The sequence below is a fragment of the Malania oleifera genome, chromosome 13 (assembly GCF_029873635.1).
Source record: "Malania oleifera isolate guangnan ecotype guangnan chromosome 13, ASM2987363v1, whole genome shotgun sequence".
Classification (NCBI taxonomy): Eukaryota; Viridiplantae; Streptophyta; class Magnoliopsida; order Santalales; family Ximeniaceae; genus Malania; species Malania oleifera.
The window spans coordinates 29,341,079-29,356,904 of record NC_080429.1 but is presented as its reverse complement, the minus strand read 5'-3'; positions in this window follow the sequence as shown (position 1 = coordinate 29,356,904).

Genomic DNA, 15,826 nt, shown 5'->3' with positions numbered 1-15,826 from the left:
CTTTGGTTCAAAATATAGAAGCTTAGTATACATATCAATGGACAGGGCAATTATGCCTGGTATATATTTCCTACTGCTTAACTCATGGTTTAATATAAACATCTTCAGTTAAGCATACTTTGTCCATTTCACAAAGTTGAGGTTTAGGGATTCGTCTCACTATATATCCTTTATCCCTAAGCTCATCTTTTAACATAAAGGCCTAGATCAAAACTTAGACATTACTCCAGGTTTGCATGGATGATCATAATTTCCAAATATCTCACTAAGTGCTTATTAAAAGACATCCATCAGAATCAAGTTAGGGGATATCTACTAAGGGAATCAGGTTTCTCATTTAGTTAAATTTAAATATTTTCCTTGTCCTTAAAATGTAAAAATCCTCAATTTTGATTTACCAACTCCTCCATAGGAACTTCTTACCAAACCACGATCATATTCGGTAAGGTTTCACCCATTCTTGGGTTCATATCCTTGCTCCTCTGTGTGATCATAACTGAAGGATACTTTCCATTCTCCAAAGAGCATTGTTCCCAATATTCATATACTCCTAGCTGCTCTTTGCCAAAAAGGGGTGGACATATTAACTAGCACGAAAATATTTCTAAAAATGTCCTGCTACTTCCAAAATACTCTTCTAAACTTATTAATGATTTAACTTTAAAGAGTATTTATTCATATTCCTTTCATAAGCTCTTAAACTCTAAGTCAAACCCATTTAGAGCTTTATTTCCTTTTAAATTTGATTAAATGGCTAAAATGAATGCTATAGGTTTATATATATATATATATATATATATGGAAACACAAATAACCAAGAAACCTATGCACTAATAGTAAAATGTCAAAGCCATTTGAACTTGGGCCTGTCATGTACTGAAAATCATAAGAAAATAGGCAAATATAGGCTTAGAACACTCAAAGAAATATTCATTATGATTTTTTGGTCCAATAAGCCTAAAGCATTCAAGCCAAGATATAATCATTGACAACATAAAACACTTGGCTCAAGAATTATAAAATTAAGTTGAATAAGTGCATAACTTAGGGGGAGCATTCATCTTCTATGGTTACAAATTCAAAGGTTCTCCTGATCTTATACCATATTATATGCACGTATGTCTTTATGGGAACTAAATTGTAAATAGCTATCCATAGTACACTGATTGATAAAAACGGTTGGATAGTTTTATCTTACATGATCTGTATTTTAGCTACCCGATTGCATGCGTGTGCTGAATGTCTCCTGCATGGCGGATGCAGTGGATGTGAATTGCATACTGGTAGTGGATTATAGGTTCTTGCATGCTTAAACTGAGTGATATATTGCTTGCTTGAATCTATTAGGTACGGGTTTTAATGGGAAAACATACAATTTACAGATGGCATTCTGCCAAAATTTCAGTAGATTTTTCCCAATATAAAACCTTGTACAAAGATGATTATGAAATGATAAAAGTTAAAATATTTTTGAAAGGATGAATACAAACTAATTGAATATTAAATCTCATCCTAGCATAATCATCGAATAGTTAGGGGAGCTCAGCTCTATCCCTAGGAAATGAACATAAAAGACTTAAATGCATCACCTCGCTTTGATTATTGAGGCTCTTCTAAGAACCCTGAACATCATATCCAGCGCTTAAAACTTTATGAACAAATATGGATTGTTCTTGGTTATGGACATTATTGTATGCCTTAATATATATTCTCTAATGCATTTTGAAGGCTCTAAGGAGACTATACTGGTTGTTATGTTTGAAATAAATCAGTTAATATCCAGTATAGTTATGTTAAAAGTTTTCAAATGGCTACTTATACTTCTTGTCCTGTTAAAATGAAAGTAACTTTTGAAATGTATAAGCACTTAGAAACATCTAAGCCATCATTCAAAAAGAAATGGGGAGCATCTAAACATAAATTCCTATTTTACTTTGATCACAAATATTTTCAGCTTAGATGTACTTTGAATTCACTGTGGCATGTGCTTAAATGAAATGTTTTTCTTGAAAATTTTAAATTGATATATGATTGTTTGCCATTGTCATCGGTTTGCCTTATGATCCTTGTGTTTAAATTCCTAAGATCCTTAGGATTTATATGGTTGCTTTTTCTCTAGTTATTTTTAGGATGTGCTTAAATGCTTAACCAGATGAATGCTACGTGCTTCAGCTTAAAAGTTAAAGTTTCTTTTACAACAAGCACACCCCCAGTGCCTTTTTGCAAACTTTAAAGGGGAATCTATATATATATATTAAATTGCATAACTGGTTCAGTAACTTCACATGAAAATGCATGCGAACTAGTTAGACTGATTTTATGCTCAAACCTTCTATTTGCTTTCATATGTCGTGTGCTTTGAACTAAAATCTTTCACGGGTGTTATGAAATATTTGAACTGAAATGGTTTGTGGATAATTTTTATTTGACTATGTCTTTTATGTCATTTAAAATATTTTAAATGACCAGTCATACTGTTTTGTGTACTCAATTACCATATTTTTCAAAAACAATTATATTTTTATACCCTTTTGCTGATGACAAAAGGGGGAGATGTGTTATAAGGGTAAAATTAGTCTTTTCTCCCTGATTCTTTTGTTATTCAATTTGAAAATGATAGCTGCACTTAAATGCACAACTTGAATTATTTAGAAGTCTTCATACGTGTATGTGAACTTTATTGAATATCATGTTTTAATGCATATTGTTAGGGGGAGCCTTGTCAGGCGAACCCACATTTTGCTCCTGTGTTTGTCATCATCTAAAAGAGGGAGATTGTTGACTTTTTAAGTTTGTCTCCTGTTTTGATTATGAGAACCCACAGTATCTCATCTGTGTGCTTAGTGTATGAACAAATCTACCTTTCTAAAGCACAGATGATAGATGAGAAATGGAACACGAGAAGCACTCAAATGAGCATATCCTTTTTGGCGCAATCCATGGAATTCCCAAGGAGCTAAGCATGAAGCCTTTGTCTGTTTTAAGTTGTATTTTTATATTTATCATTTGAGTCTATAATTATAATCCTTGGTTTGTAATAATTTGTAACAACCCAGGAAATTTTAAACAATTTAAAATAATAAGGAAGATGGAAGGGGAAGAAGGAATAAATTCGAAAGGTGGCAGCAAGCATTTGCCAACGAATATACTAATTTCGTCGACGAATGTTCTTCTTAGCTCGTCGACGAGGGTACGTGTCTCGTCGATGAGGAATTACCAAGAGGTTTTTTTCACATGACTAAGATTTGTCGACGAGTTGGCTATTTCGTCGACGAACTATGCACTAGGACTCGTCGACGAATCGACGTGTTTCGTCGACGAGTCCCTGCGTATAAATAGTGGATTTCTTTCATTTCTGCGAGAATTCTGTAATGACCCAAAATTTAAAATAATTAGAAAATATAATGAATAAAATGGATTAAAGGAAAATAAGGGGAAGAAAGGAAGAATTTTTTTTAAGGAAAAGCAGGCCTCGTCGACGAATGTCCTATATTCGTCGACGAGTGTCCTTCTAAGTTTGTCGACGAAGTCTGCTTCTCGTTGACAAAGAAATCCCGAGAGAGAGTTTTGGAAACCCTGAAATTCGTCGACGAAGGTATCTTCTCATTGACGAAGACTCTATAGCGCCTCGTCGACGAAGCCCTACCTATAAATAGGTTGTTCTTTATTTTCAGCGTGAAATCTCGCGAACCCTCTCTTCTCTCTCTCTCTCTCTCTCTCTCTCTCTCTCTCTCTAAAACGTAGCCCCAGCCTTCTCTCTTCGATTTCAGACCGATTTCGACTTGGTTTGACAATCCGGAACCACCACGAGGTTCGTGGGATCATTCTCTTCAAGGCTGTAGGAGCTGATCGTTGGGTTGAGGGGTTTGGGAAGCATCTCAAAATCAAGGTAAATGAGTTATTTTGGGTTTTCCTTAACGAATAATGTTTTATGGAGCCTAGGAAGTAGTAAATAAGAATTTTTCTTAAGATTTAAGTTAATTGGAATTTATTGCATTTAAGTTAGGATTTTTGGATTTAGGGTCCAAGTGAACGTTGTGGGTATCAATTCGGGGATCCTACAGGCGTAGTTGAAAGTCGGGTTAGGGGAAAATTTATATATTAAACCAGGTTTTTCATGAATTAAAAATGGATTAGGCATTATTTATGTATATATGTTTATATGAGGGTTTAAAATGCTAACCATGAAATTTATGTTTTCTGAGCCTAGGAATGTTTATATAGTCATGTATATGTGAAAATGAATGAATGGAAATGGAAAGGAATTTTTTTCTAAGAAATTAATTAAGAAATGAAATGTATTTTCAATATATCAATGTTAACTATGGGTTGGCTTATTTTGTGAGAAATGTATATGGATTTTACTGCTAAAACTTTGTGGCATGAGATTCTATGCGAATATATGTTAGATATATGAGATGCAAGTTAAGTAAGTAAAGCTTATGAATAAAATGTAATATGGACAATGAAGCTTGTGTATGTTAAATGCAACCATGTAAATATAAGACAGCCGAAAAACAACCATGTTAGCAGATTCTAGTGCATTTCTATGTGAAAACTAACTGTAGAAGATTCTACCGCATATCTATGTGGAAACTAACTGATGATGGCAAAAGACCAGCTGTACTACGAGGGAATGAAATGACAATGCAATGAAATGAAATGTGAAACGTGAATGATACAAATGAGAAAGAGTCACTTAAAGTGAAACGAAATGCAAAGTTAAGTTATGAAGAGGAATGAATGTGTATGAATGTATAATGACAGAAAAGAATGATGTATTACGATATTAGAAGTATGTATGCACGTAGAACATGTTACGATTGGTCAAGGAGAACTCTTCGCCTGAGGGCTTGCTGAGGAAGGCAAGTGCACTAGTAGCTTCAGATGTGGCAGTAGCTGCATAACGTACTAGGGCAGAGGGAACCTATTTGTATGGGCGGGTAGATTTCCCTATCCTTAGGGCCTTTGCTGGTAAACTATTGTTGAATGTTTGAGTACGAGATTAATCTAACACTTGAGAGCTTACTGAGTAAGGTAAGTACCCTGGTATGCTTTAGTTGTGACCTTAGGGTTACCCATGTATCAGAGCAAAGGGGTGCAGCTTGTATGAGCTGGTAATCACCCTTATTCTTGAGTAATCTCGTGGGTAAAACTTTGCATGTGATTGTTTAGGTTCAAAAAATGATTTCAATGTTATATGATGATTTGCAAATGAAATAAAAATGATATCTATACACCTCATGTTAGTCACACGCTGTTTTAATATGTATGTTTTTTCCCTTACTGAGATGTGTCTCACCCAAATATGAATGTTTCTTTTTCAGGACATCCTCGAGGTCATGCTTAGGAGCTCGAGGGTATTTTAGCATTTTGAGGACTTTATAAGAAAGGGCATACGTTAATCATATTTTTGGGATGTATATATTTTATGTTTTATGTCGTTATGTTTTAAGGATGTTGTGAGAGAAATGGTTACGAACATACTGAAATGTTTTGGAGATGTTTATATATATGGAAATGCAAGTGATGGTTAAATTTTATGGATTTCTAGTTAGGATATAGTAAACTCTGGTATATTACAGTATTATGGAATGTCAGTGTTATGGTATATGTTATATGGAGATGATGTTTATGTTTTTTTCCGCTGCATATGTATGTTAATGATTTATGATTAACGCACCAGACCTAGGTTAATGGGTTTAGGGCGTTACAAATTGTCTGCATGTTTTTTTCTCTCTCTCACTAAATTCGGCACTACCACCTTCTCTATTTGATTTCGGGCCGAATTTCTGCCAATTCGACAATCTTAGGCCACCATGACACTCTTGGAAGAGTTCTCTACAAATCTGCTGGAGTGGATCGTCAGTGAGACTAGTTAGGAATTCATCCAAATTTAAGGTAAAGATTTTTATGAAAAATTTGGCTTTACCCTAGTTGTAGGAAATATTATATGCGACGAAATACTGAAGTTTAGTTCTGGGAGATGTGGTTTTCAGGGCGTTGATAGGAAATATTATATGCGACGAAATACTAAAGTTTAGTTTTGGGAGATGTGGTTTTCAGGGCGTTGAACGGGGAACCCTGCAGGTGCAAGACTGGTTATTTTAAGAGACTTATCAGGAATCAGGTAAGGGGAAATATTTTATAATAGTTTTTAGTAATTATTAAAATGACTAATTTTGGGTAAAAATTCTACATATACAGGTATAATTTTCTGAACCAAACTGATGTTGAAAATATTGTTTTAATTATATAAGTATTAAATTGAGAAAATTGTGTGGTTGAAACCATTTTGATCATTAAATGATTGTTGAGCTTAGTAGAATAAGGAAATTGTTGAGATTGTGAATGTCATTTGACTGAAATTCTTGTCTGGTTGAATACACTGATTGGATTGTGAACATTGTTTGGTTGAAAATACTGGATGATTGAGTATATTGTGGTATTTGCGTGGACTTGGTTGATTGGTCAAGTTTGTGATTGATCTGTGGTGTGGTTCATGTAAATGACGATATAACGTTGGCAGTGGTATGAGGAGGTCGTTATATCGTACCTGGTATAACCGTCATATAACGTTGGCAGTGGTATGAGGAGGTCGTTATATGGACATTTATACTGGGAGGTAAACATTGGTAGTGGTATGAGGAGGTTGTTTACCTATTTATCATGAACGGGGTGTTTGTTTTGTAATTTGTATGGTTTAAGCAGTCCTGTGTGGACAGTTTTATTGTGCTTGATTAGTCCTGTATGGACCAGTCCTATGTGGACATTGATGTTGTAGTTGAGCAGTCCTGTGTGGACATTGATGCTATGTGATTTGATTAGTCCTGTGTGGACACTGATCCTGTGTGGATTGATTATGATATGGGCGTATACGTGAAATTCTGTGAAGTGATTGTGTTGGCTGTGTACGAATGTTAATTAATTAAGTATCTAGGGTAAAGTAGATTACTCCACCCAAGGGCTTGCTGAGAAAGGCGAGTACGCTGGTAATTAATTATGGGTATTAGAGTAGAGGGAAGCCATTTGTGTGGGCGAGTGATCTTCCCTATTCTCGGTAACTTTACCTGAATACACAACCCAAGGGCTTACTGAGAAAGGTGAGTGCCCTGGTGTTAGCACTAGAGCAGAGGGAACCCACTTGTATGGGCGGCTGGATTTCCCTATTCTCGGAAACTAACATTAAAATACTGATTGGTTATGGGTATGTGATTGGATGATAAGGACGTTGATCCTGTGCAATTGTGGGCATGTTATCTGGCTTCTTGTGAACTGTGTGTACTCCTAAGATAGATATTTTAAATTGTATTATAAACACTTCTGCCACACACTATTATAAATTATTTCTTCCTTACTGAGAAGTGTCTCACCTCATCATATGTTAAATCTTTTTAGGTTACCCAGGTGATCGAGCTTAGATAGCTCCAGGGCGGGGTAATTTTGTGAGTTAAATATAGCAGATCGGATATGTATTTAGTTCATGTTTAATATGTATTACTTATAGATTTATAATATGAAGGATTAAGTTGTAATTTTTATGGATCAATGTATGTAAATATAGTACTCTGGTATTTTCTGTTGAAGATATTTATTATTTCTATTCTGTGAATGGTATCAGAGACGCGTGTCGGTCTCTTAATGCATCGGTCCCCGCGTGGAGAGTCTGGGGCATTTCATAATTAATGCATTGCATGCATGATAGGACGGGTAAGCTCAAATGACCATAAGGCACCGGTCGACCGACGCCAGATTTTCGGGGTTAACTCTCAAAGACCTTTGACTGGCCATAAAATCTAATTTATTGCATGAAAAAGCCCCTTATAACTTAGAAGTATCAAACATGTTGACTCACTCGAAAAATGAGCAGATCGGAAGCTATCCCAAATATAGGAGTTACGTTGTGTAATATTCAGCCCAAGGGCTAGATGATCTCCTCAGGGAATGCATTTTAATCTCAAATTTCACATTCTTCCAATCGAAAATAAAAAGGTACCGAACTCAGTTTAGATTCAGGTTTTTCAAGATTGTTCAGATTCCTTTTGACCAATTAAAATCACATGCAATTTAAATCCTAAAACTAACGTGCACGGAAGTAACGAGCAAAAATGAAAACCCTGGTCTACTCAAAGAAAACACCGAAACACACACTAATTAAAGATGATGACTTAGAATATGGAAGTAAAACACGCAATGGAAACTCAATTAGACTCCATACACACACTAAAAATCGGATCTTTAACGAAAGCAATAACTCGAACCACAATCACAATTTAAACACAGAACAAACAAAAATTTAACACTTAAACAATAACAAAAATAATAATAAAAACACAAGAAATCAAACCAGACTTAATTAAAAAGACTGAATTAAAACTCCCACTAATTAGATAAACAAATAAATAATTTCAACAAGAATTAAATACTTGACGATATTCAACTTAAAAAGAAATTTCAAATAACATTTAAAAACTAAACTTTATTCAATATTTAAAGACTTAACAAATAAATAAATAAAAGAGAGAGAGAGAGAGAGAGAGAGAGAGAGAGTGTGTGTGTGTGTGTTGCTTGATGTAGTGGTCGAGGGATAGAGGAGCTCTAGTGGTGTCCAATGAATGGCTATAGGGGTCTACTGTGCTGGTGTGTGGTGGTTCGTAGGTGGCTGAGGAGGTCTTTGGGTTGCTGTTCTAGTGTGGCTAATGGCGGAGAGGTTCTGAAAAGCAAGGGGTAAAGAAGAGAGTAGGGGTTGAGATTGGAAGAGAGAATGAGAAGAAGAGAGAAGGAGAAGGAGCCAAGCGAAGGAGAGATTGAGGGAGAGAACAACTGAGTTAGGGAGAGAGAGTTTAAGAGAGAGAAGGGAAAAAAGGGAGGAGAGCCCGCGGGGGCTGCCTGCTCAGGGTGGGGGAGGAAAATAGGAGAATAAAAGGGGGAGAGTTGAAGCCCTACGACCCGCTGGAGTTAACCCGACCCAGCCTGCATGGCCGGGTCACATCAAGACTCCATTTTATTATTTATTTTCTTTTCTTTTTTTTTCATTTTTGATCTCCATGATCACGGCTATGTTTTACCTTCCTAGAGCCCGTTTCTGTAACGCCCCAACCTGGGTTTTCCAGGGAGTACTGCGTCTCTCCTTCTCCACCTAGCCCAGACAATAGCGGGCGGGCCTTATCGGACTAATAACTGGCCCCACAAACCAACACATATCATTTTCAGTGTGTTTTTGTCCTCACTCACACACTTCCTGAGAAAACTTCCCAAGTGGTCACTTATCCCAAGTTTGCTCCAAGCCAAGTACGCTTAACTATGAAGTTCTTATAGGAAGACTCCCGAAAAGAAAGGTGCGCCTTGTTGATATGGGCAGTAACATCTAGTCTTTTAAGCCTTTCATCCATTTTGTAATACCCCAACCTGGGTCTGCTAAGGAGCACTACATCTCTCCTCCTCTAATTGGACCAGACACTAGGGGGACGGGCCTTATCGGACTAATGACTGGCCCCACAAACCAACACATGTCCTTTTCAGTGTGTTTTTGTCCTCACTCACACACTTCCTGAAAAAACTTCCGAGGTGGTCACCCATCCCAAGATTGCTCCAAGCTAAGCACACTTAACTATGAAGTTCTTATGGGAAGACTCCCGAAAAGAAAGGTGCACCTTGTTGATATAGGTAGTCACATCTAGTATTTTAAGCCTTTCATCCATGGGATATCATATTCTCCCCAGGAGGTCTGAAAACTACCACCTTCCAGCGACAGTCGATCACAGCATAAATGGAGAACAACCAATCCATCCCCAGAATGACATCGAACCCCGACATGTCATATACAACAAGATTTACCGATAGCAACTTTCCCTGAATTTCCACTAGGCAGTCTACCAACATTTTCTTACAGAAGATACACTCTCAAATGGTGTAGTAACAGATAACACCTCATTCATGTCTTGGGTTTCAGTCCCCCACCGTCCAACAAAACTCACAGATACAAAAGAGTGGGTTGCACCCGAATCAAATAAAACAAAAGTCTTATTCGAAAGCAATAATAAGGTACCTGTCACCACGTTCCCTGCATGCTTAGCGTCCACTGGAGTAAGAGAATATACTCTGGCCGAAGTTGTATTCATCTGAACGGTTCCCCGAGGTATCTGATTGCTCCCTCGGTTCCCACTTAATGTAGGCACATCTCGCTTCGGTGCACGACAATCACGAGCCATGTGACCAAGTCGACCACAGTTATAGCAGTTACCTTCAAAAGATCGACACTCACCCTCGTGCCGTCTGAGGCACCTGGTACAGCGACCACTAGTCTGGCTCCCTTAAGAATCCTGGCGCTCGGTATTCTAGCAGTAACCCGAGTCCTTGCTCCTCTTCTTCCACAATCCCTGACGAGATCCTGTCTGAGAACCAGAAGGTAATGTTCTCTTCCTCGATTCCTGATCCACCTCGTCCTCTCGGATACCACCAGAATACTGAGCGCCAAGAACAAGATCTGCCACTATGGTAGTCATAGTAGATCTTCACACCTACATTTTTCTTAACTTTCTTGAAAATTTAATATTTTGATAATCAATTCATTTCCGCAATTCCTTTTTTTTTTTTTTTTTACTAATGATGTGCATGTTTTTGCTTCAATATATGTCTACAATTTAAATTTGCATGTTTAGAGAGATTTTGTGATATTACTTTCTTTTTCACATTATTTTGTATTAGTGTAAGTGTTTTACCTCTTTTGGTGGAGTCAATTTTTCTTACTCATTGTCAAATGTGTTGGTTTTGATTTACCTTAAACTATTGTAGTTTTGATGATTTTGTATTGCAGCATTTCTATGTGAAATGTGTTCTTTGAAAATTAAAATTAAGCAAAATATTTTTTTTAAAGCTGTAGAAATAATGTTTGGGAGGAATACGTGATTATCTTTTCATTTTCTATAATTTAAGGTATTAGCACATATATGGTGGCAAGTCAATTGCCTATATATTTTTTTTCTTGGATTAAAAGATGATCTAAAAAACATCATTTTATATATTTAATTTTAGATATTAACTTTATTGTTCATCTTTCTCTTATGTTATCGCAAGGTGAGACTGTGTTTTTTTTTTCTTTCTAATATTAACTTTAAATACATCACATAAGTCAGCATTTGGCTTCAATGTCATTTTTTTATTGGTTTGACACTTCAAATTTATTTACTCAGGTGTTGTAATGTTTAAAAGATTATGAGAATCGAATTTAAAAGTCTTATTATTATTATTATTATTATTATTATTATTATTATTATTATTATTATTATTATTGCATAGTATCTAACAATAAATAAATTATATATTATATTTTAAATAAATACTATTTCAACCTAAAATTGTTATCTTTACTTCTTCTTTTTTTTAAGTTCCATTAATTTTGTTGTAGGGTACAGGGTTTAAGAAGTAACTGCATGGGCTACTAAAGCATGTCCATTTGAAGAGGAAAAAAGAAGAAAAAAAGAGGAGATATTACTACCAAAATTTTATAGCTCATAGATTGTGAAATAACTTTAAGAGTATTTGGACATCTAATTGAGAAGTTTTCTTTCCTTCAAAGTCAAAATGATCAAACTCAAATTTTATGTTTATCTGTTGATTAAATGTTATTTCATGACTCTTTCTTGTTCAATAGGGAACTTTTGAATTAGTCATTTAGTTATCTAGGCATTCTTATTAATATAATACATGTAATAGGAGTGCTTCTTGCCGAGCCAATATGATGATTAGTATATAAAAAAAGAACTTTCCCAATCGAACAAGGAGACAAAGACACTGCACCTGTGTTTTTAATCCCCCTTCTAATTAACTTGATATTTCAAGTAGTTATTAATTCCTTGTAATATGTAGTGACTTCTTTTCTAAGTGACAAGCAATTTTTTTTTTCCTATAATATGCATTTGAAGCCCTCACAACAGAAGACAACATAAGATTTATTTTAAAAATCCCACCTACCAAGACGACCATAAAAAATAAATAAATAAAAATTCATTTCATAAATTTGATATGTATGATAAGGAATAATGCTCATTTCTAAGCCTAAGTCAAAGCTTTATTGTCATTTAAAATTTATTTATTCATTACCATTATATAATTGAGTTGTGGACAAGTTATTTTCATAAAATATTTCATAAGTGGAATGTGCATTAACTAATATATCAAATTGAGAAAAAAAAAATTATTTTTACACTAAAAAGTATAATTTTGTAAAAAAAAAAGATTATTTATAGATATAAGGAAAATATTTTTTCCACATGCAATGCACGTGCATCACATAAGCTAGTTTAAAGCATTTTTCCCAAGACTTTTTCAGTATTTTTTTTTTTTCTACAGTTAGCAATTGAACATTCATTCAAAACATCTTAGATGAACATATAATTTAGTGATAATGGTTCATTTGAATGAGTGACATAAGACTTCTTAATGTATTCTTTTTTCTATGTTCTAGATGCATGCATATATCTTGAGCCAATTAAGGTTGTGGTTGGAGAATTTTAGATTTTAAATTTATAACTATATTGTTCCAAAAAAGATTAAAATAATTTTATTTTATATTAAGATATGATAATTTTTTTTAAAAAGGAGTCGTTTAAGTGTAAGTTTGTATTATTCCATCAATCCTGAACATAAAATACAAATGTATTATAGTGACGAAGTTTGAAAATTCTTATTATTTGATGTCTAATATTCATTATTGGTATAAAAATGCAGGAAAATAAATAGAGATGAGATAAAAATTTACGTGGTTTGGCTATGCCTACTCTATGGATGGATGGGATAAAAAACTTCACTATTTCGGGAGGAATTATAAGAAGATTTGGAACCAACCTTGTACAAAATATCTCTCTTCTCTTTATCTTTCATCTTCTCTCATCCTTTCTATATACCTACTCACTTCAAGCATATTTTTTGTACAATACAAAATGAGAGAGAGGACCCTTTTATAGGGCAATACATGGTGGTGGAAGATGAAGGAGTGGAAGATGAAGGGGTGACAACCATTCATATTTTTCATAACACTTCTCCTTGAATGTCACCCATATATTAACTCATTCTGTTAGGATCTTTAAGGTATCTCATTCCGATAAGATGAATTAATTTTTTGAATGTTGTAGTAGGCTAAACTTTGGTGAACAAATTTATTAGATTATCACTTGATCGGGTCTGCTGAAAATCTATATCACCATTCTTCTGAAGTTCATGTGTATAAAAGAATTTTGGAGAGATATGTTTTATTCTATCACCCTTATGTATCCTCCTCTTAGTTGAACTATACATGCAACGTTATCTTCAAATAAAACTATTGGAATACCCTTAATTGATTAAAGAATACAATCTGCTTGGATATAAAAAATCATTTATCTGAACCACATGCATTCTTTACTAACTTCATTGATAGCTAATATTTCGAAATGATTGAAGGATGTTGTTGTAACTGTTTGCTCTATTGATTTCCAAGATATATAGCAATTTTTTCATAAAAAAAATACATATCAAGTTTGAGATTCAAGTAGTTATTAATTCCTTTTAATATGTAGTGACTTCCTTTCTAAGTGACTAGTAGTTTTTCTTTTCCTACAATATGCATTTGAAGCTCTCACTATAGATGACAACATAAGATTTATTTTAAAAATCCCACCTACTAAGACGACCATAAAAAATAAAAAAATAATAATAAAAAATTTATTTCATAAATTTGATATGTATTATAAGGGATAATGCTCATTTCTAAGCCTAAGTCAAAGCCTTATTATCATTTAAAATTTATTTATTCATTACCATTATATACTTGAGTTGTGGACAAGTTATTTTCATAAAATATTTCATAAGTGGAATGTGCATTAACTAATATATCAAATTGAGAAAAAAAATTATTTTTACACTAAAAAATTTAATTATGTAAAAAAAATAGATTTTTTATAGATATATAGAAAACATTTTTTCACATGCAATGCACGTGCATCGCATAAGCTAGTTTATATTAAATGTGAGGGGAATGAGCACACGTGAAAAAGGGTGTTAGGAAGGATTTCTTTGCCCATTATTTCAAGCATTTAATGTTTTATTTTTAATTTAATTTCCAAATAAATCTCCTTTTTAAATTTAAGAGTGAGAATTTAGTTTGGGTATTTTTAAGGTGTAAACTGGAATAGATTCTTAGTAAGGTTCCACACATTAATTTAATATAATGTATTATTTCACTCATTACGTTCTATTCAGTAGTCTAACATTAATAAATCAATTTTATCATTATTTTAGTTCAAATGTTTAAAAATAAAATTATAAATTCAAATAAATTTTAAAATGAAAATTTGTAAATACAATTGTTAAACATTTCTTTTGCCTTTGACCACATATGTATTGTATGTATCATTTCTTTCATGTATGCAATTTGTTGGATGGTCTCCTCAATCTTAAAAGCTAACTTGTGCGGTGAGACTTTTCCTCACACTTAATAACTGACTATCAGCCCCTTCCACAACCGATATGAAATAATTGTCAACCCAACAATCTCTCCCTCACATATCGGGATCTCTATCAACAAGGCATCGAGGTCTCCCCCGACTAGACAACTATCAGGGAGAATGTTGAACAAATGCTCTAATACCAGTGTTGGGTCGTTTAGGACTTTCTCAACCCCAAAAGCTAGCTTTTGGGTAACTTATCTCCTTGCTTAATAGTTGAAAAATATGGTCCATAATCAACTGAATTAAGATAGTAGCTGCACAAAATAATATTTTATTTATTTTACCTTCTCTCTCCTTGTATTAATAGGAGATATAATAATGTAACCTTCATTCTTCTAAATGTGACTCTTCGTACTATTAGGGTCATGTTTTTAAAGCATTTTTCCTCATATTTTTTCAATATTTTTTTTTTAAGTTAGCAATTGAACATTCATTCAAAACATCTTAGATGAACATATAATTTAGTGATAATGGTTCATTTGAATGAGTGACATTAGACTTCTTAGTGTATTCTTTTTTCTATGTTCTACATGCATATATCTTGAGCCAATTAAGGTTGTGGTTGGAATTATGAATTTTAGATTTTAAATTTATAATTATATTGTTCAAAAAAGAGTAACACAATTTTATTTTATATTAAGATATGATAATTTTACAACCAAAAAAAAAAAAGGAGTTGTTTAAGTGTAAGTTTGTATTATTCCATCAATCCTGAACATAAAATACAAATGTTATAGTGACGAAGTTTGAAAATACTTATTATTTGTTGTCTAATATTTATTATTGTTATAAAAGATGCAAGAAAATAAATAGAGATAAGACAAAAATTTATGTGGTTCGGCTATGCCTACTCCACGGATAGATGAGATAAAAAACTTCACTATCTCGTGAGGAATTATAAGATGATTTGGAACCAACCTTCTACAAAATATCTCTTTTCTCTTTATCTCTCCTCTTCTCTTATCCTTTCTAATATGCCTACTCTCTTCAAGTGTTTTTTTTTTTTTGTACAATACAAAATGAGGGAGAGGACCCTTTTATAGTGCAATACATGGCAGTGGAAGATGAAGGAGTGGAAGATGAAGGGGTGACAATCATTCATATTTTTCATAACACTCCCCCTTTGATGTCACCCATATATTACTTATTCTGTTAGGATGTTTAAGATGTCTCATTCTGATGAGATGAACCAATTTTTCGAATGTTGTAGTAGGCTAAACTTTAGTGAACAAATCTGTTAGATTATCACTTGATCGGGTCTGCTGAAAATTTATATCATCATTCTTCTGGAGTTCATGTGTATAGAAGAATTTTGGAGAGATATGTTTTTTCCTGTCACC